This window comes from Alligator sinensis, unplaced genomic scaffold, assembly GCF_000455745.1.
Source record: "Alligator sinensis unplaced genomic scaffold, ASM45574v1 scaffold29_1, whole genome shotgun sequence".
NCBI classification, from domain to species: domain Eukaryota; kingdom Metazoa; phylum Chordata; order Crocodylia; family Alligatoridae; genus Alligator; species Alligator sinensis.
The window spans coordinates 3,043,214-3,047,814 of record NW_005841933.1 but is presented as its reverse complement, the minus strand read 5'-3'; the positions used below and the strand labels follow the sequence as shown (position 1 = coordinate 3,047,814).

Here is a 4,601-nt window from a genome sequence, read left to right as displayed (position 1 = left end):
CGGGCGCAGGAGGTCCGGGGCGGGCGAAGAGAGGGCAGAGGGCAGCGGGCGCCCGGGGCATCTCCCTCTCGCCGGGTGCGGGGAACAACTTGGGCTTTGCTACCAGTGCCCGAGGGGGCACCAGAGGTGAGTGCCGGGCGCCCTCGGGCTGGGCTGGCGGCTTCCTTCCGAGCATTGCTCCCCGGGTGGCTGATCTCCTCCCTCCGGCTCATCCAGCCTCCTTAATTGTGTGCCCTCGCCTTTATATGCCTTTACCTGGCTCCCTCGCAGCCTAGGTGTCAGGGAAGCCACCAGTGCAAAATTCTCCGCGGGGGACTTGGATTTCACCCGAGGGCCTTGTTCCCCAGGACCTTGCTTTCGGTCCACAGGTAGATCCAAGCCACCACAAACCCACCCCGGGGACCCTGGGTGGCAGGGAGGGCAGCGGGAAATGAGAGGAGAGCTTGCAGCCCCCCCGAGACATACTTTCTTCTAGCGAACTAGAACAAGGAGGTGGAGGATTTCGTGGTTGCCGTTTTCAGGTCAGATGTAGTCTTTATAAAAAACAAACCAAAACAAAAACCCCAACGATACAAAGCAATCTTAAAACAAATAAGTTTTCTTCAGATTGGCATAATGCATGAGGACTTGTCCTGTCATTCTTTCGCTGGGATAAAGGGGCATGTGTGACCTGACACTCTCGCAAACAACTTCGCAAGTTGCATTAAGTGCACATCTTCAACAGCAGCAAATAGTTTTGAAGCAGGACTGCTGGCTGGGAATGTTGTTAGCAATTAAAGACAGCTCAAAAATGCCGTTCGTGTGTCTGTACCTATTAGCACAGTAGTATCAGGAGAATAGATGGCTAACGCCTAGTAAGAGGATTTAAAAAAAAAAAATTTCCAGTGAGGTTGGTATTTGCACATTTGCCGAGTGTGGGATTATTTCACAGCCCACTAATAGAAAGGCTGGAGGAAGTGTGTGTGTGTATAGCCACAGCTAAGAACATCAGACATTCTAGGAATAGGAAGGTGTCCAGCCAGCATGACAGTCTGGATAATTTTAGATAAATGTCTTAAAGATAATTATTTGCATATCTTATACGATTTTATTATCAGTATGAAAGTAAAGGAATAGGAAACAAAAAAAAAAATTAAAATCCGTGTTAGGTGCTGGAGATGTCAACACCAAGCAGCCTTGGAGCAGTCTTTACATGCAGGCTTAAACTTCAGATGCTTCCACTGTTTCACACTGTGCAACTCCATTCCCTGATGACTTGTTAGGCTGGTGTGTGTGACCTGGATAATGTCACTTTAGGATGCACAGTAGACCTGAATGCCTTGTGACCTGAGAAAGGGAGGAAAACTTTTGTCTCCTCCCTCCTCCCCTATAAAGTTTATCTGTACAAGATCCAGCCTACTGAGCTTTGCACAGGTGTTCAGACTGCCACCCTTAGCAAAGACTTATTCAGGTGTGTTGTGCTGCACAAATAAGTATATTTTTTTTCTTAAATAGGAGGCTGTGATGAGGGGATCCCCTTATATGGGGATGAGGCCTAATGAATTACATGCAACCTCCTTTTAACACCATACTCTCATTGATGATTTAATGTTTATGTTGTCCATAGGCCACAATCAAGACTGAGGCTCTGCTGTGCTAGGTGGTGTACAAACCCACATGAAGACAGTGTCACTGTCCCAAAGAGCTTGCAATCTAGGTATGTGACTAATTATATACCCCCCACCCAGAAACAATTATGTTCTTATAGTAAACTACTATTATTATTGTTGTTGTGCCTATTTTTAAATATAAGGCAGATGCATAAAGTATTGATGCATTTAGATATAAATTTAAGCCTCAAGCCTGTGAACTATTCTATGCATTGGCTTCATTTGAGCTGCGGATAGGTGTAGGTGGCATGTGGCTACAGATGTGTAGCGAGCTCACTGAGTGTCTGGGGCAGCTGGGGGAGATGGGGTATGGAAGGGTATGCCAACCATTGTAAACTGGGGGAAAGAGGGGTCTGGTGAATGGAAGGGGAAGGCTTATTTTCCTCTGCTACTGCTACTGTAGCATCAACTCTACTCAAGCAGCAGCTGCATTTTTATTTGTAGTGCAACCTGAATTTTCATTTTTTCATCAGTAGCAAATGCACCATACTTATCTATTCAGGAAATAAAACAATCTAAGGGGGAGGACCTGCCTTTCCTTTCTTTGGGTAGCTCCTCCAGTAAGAATATAAATTGAATTGTACACTGTTGAAACTGCACCGTTTTCTGCAATACAAAATGCACATCTGGTATATCTTATCTTCTGTTGCTGCAAATATACATGGTACTGTCATGTAATGAAAAGCCTCTCGGAATGTATGTACAGAGAGAGGAAAATTAAGGGACTACTAACTTAATTTCTGGACTCTTCTGGAAGGAAAAACCTCAAGTTTAGTGTTGTAATAACATGCATAGCTTTCTCTGCATTTTAAGGCCTGCACTTGTTTTTAAAGGTTGAAGAAGAAAAATAGAAGTAGTCTATTTTAACAAACCTTTCATTACAAAAATCACTAGCTTTTATTAGGTTTTCTGATCTAACAAATACCATGCATCTAGATGGTGGTTTGGTTTAGGAGTAAATTGAGAATTTCAGTCTTAAGTTCAATATTGTGGAGAGTTATGGGCTACAAACAGGTGCTAATTTCTAGCAGTGGTAATTTCTGAGGAAATTCCACCACTATAAATGTTTCCAGGAGAGGAAACAGCACAGGTATTCAGCCTGCAAACACCCCCTCACCTCTGCTCCTGGCATCTTCCCGGGGTGATCCTGGTGGAGGATAGGGATGAAGCAGTGGCTGTTCTACTCTTCCCATTCCCAGGGGAGAGTGGAGTAGTGGGAAGAGACTTCCTGCTTCCCCAGATTGGTCTGGCAGGGGAACAGTGCAGTGGGGCAAAGCCCCCTACCAGTTCCTGGGACCATTGCCCCACTGCTCCACTCCTCTCCCTGACAGGAGTGAAAAGGGGCTGGAGCACCAGGGCAAAGCAAAGAGGCAGGAACTAGTGCGCAACTGCTCCACTCCCCTCCTGGACCAGACTAGGGGAGTGGAGAAATGTTGAAGTGTTCATTCTTGCAAGAGAAAGTCTCTTGCAGGGGATATCTTCCACGTGTAACCTGGAAAATCTTTCTCTTGGAGAGGTTGTTTCCTCAGGAAAAAATGGAATGAGTGCTTGTATATTCCTAGATTCTACTGGGAGAGCCAACGTTCTTCTGGCAGAAATGTAATGATTCACCAGGTAGAAGTGGTACATCTGCATGTGGCCATAGTCTACTGAAAATAGGGATTTATAGGCTGTAAATGACATCTTACTCATTATTTGACTATGGCTAAGCTCACACTTGCAGAAATATACAAAAACTACAATGCTGATACTATTTGTTTGATTAAATATTTTATTCCATTCTCAATACATATGAACCAGGAGCATCTGCACCAACTATTAGACGAGCCAACTATTAAATGATTTTGTCTGTCAGTTGTAATATATTTTGAGGCTTGTAAACACTAATCTTGTCTATAAAAGTTTCATGTTTTCTGTAGTCTTCTATTTCTGGAAAAGTCTTTTTACTCCAGTTACTACCCAATCCACTTCTGCTTTTGCTGTTAGTTACATGAGATCAGACTAAAAAAATCTTGCTCTATTTTCCCTTGACTTTCATAATTTATTAATTCTGAATGTATGGAAACATGTGCTACATTATTATGTGGGCATATTAGATTTTAAAAGTAATGAAATATAACGAATACTGCACAGGTGAAAAGTCCAGGCAAGTTATTGCTACTGGAAAATTATAATGGGCTCTTGTGCCAAAATAAAAAAAGTATAGCCTCCTTTAAAGGGTATATAAACTTGAATTCCAGACAACTCTCTGCTAGTCTTGCCCTTGTTCTATCACTAGTGATTTTTATCCTATTTAGAGATGTAGATATCATTTCCTGAAATACATATACTGACTCACCTTTTTTCAGAGATCTATCTTAATTAGTCATCATGTTAAGCTGTCCTTAAAGCATCACTTCCATGGCCCTATCATTAAATTACTGTCAATGTAAAGGATTATATAATTTCTAAATTGTATTCAGTAGGAACATTTTTCTCTCTGTGGAAAGGTGAAGCTTTCTGGTTGTCAGAAGTGGAAAATAGTTGCACAGTTCTGAAAGTTACCTGGTTCTGGTGAAACATAAATGGGATTTCACAATTTCATAGACTTTTTTCTATTCCCATGGAATTTGGCTAGAGTTGTTCAATGGCTGTCAGATTTAGTAACAGATGAATAATGGCATACCCATTTCTAAATCATTGAGCATTCAAAGTGCTATGGTTCTGGCTAAAATAAAAAACAATACTGTACATATAGATTCATAGATGTTAGGGTCGGAAGGGACCTCAATAGATCATCGAGTCCGACCCCCTCCATAGGCAGGAAAGAGGGCTGGGTTTAGATGACCCCAGCTAGATGCCTATCTAACCTCCTCTTGAAGACCCCCAGGGTAGGGGAGAGCACCACCTCCCTTGGGAGCCCGTTCCAGACCTTGGCCACTCTAACTGTGAAGAAGTTCTTCCTAATGTCCA

General features: G+C 42.9%; 1 protein-coding gene across 9 annotated transcripts in view; it reads left to right on the top strand.

Moving 5' to 3' along the window:
* WIPF3 (WAS/WASL interacting protein family member 3) overlaps window positions 1-4,601 on the top strand; it is a 68,605-nt gene continuing 64,004 nt past the window's right edge. For 8 of the 9 annotated variants that reach the window (XR_003093055.1, XR_003093056.1, XM_025198963.1 and 5 more), the window contains exons 1-2: window positions 1-126; window positions 1,607-1,696. The gene's annotated coding sequence lies outside the window, so the exon portion shown is untranslated. Of the gene's footprint in view, window positions 127-475; window positions 522-1,606; window positions 1,697-4,601 lie in introns of all 9 variants that reach the window. The other variant, XM_025198957.1, reaches the window with a different exon arrangement.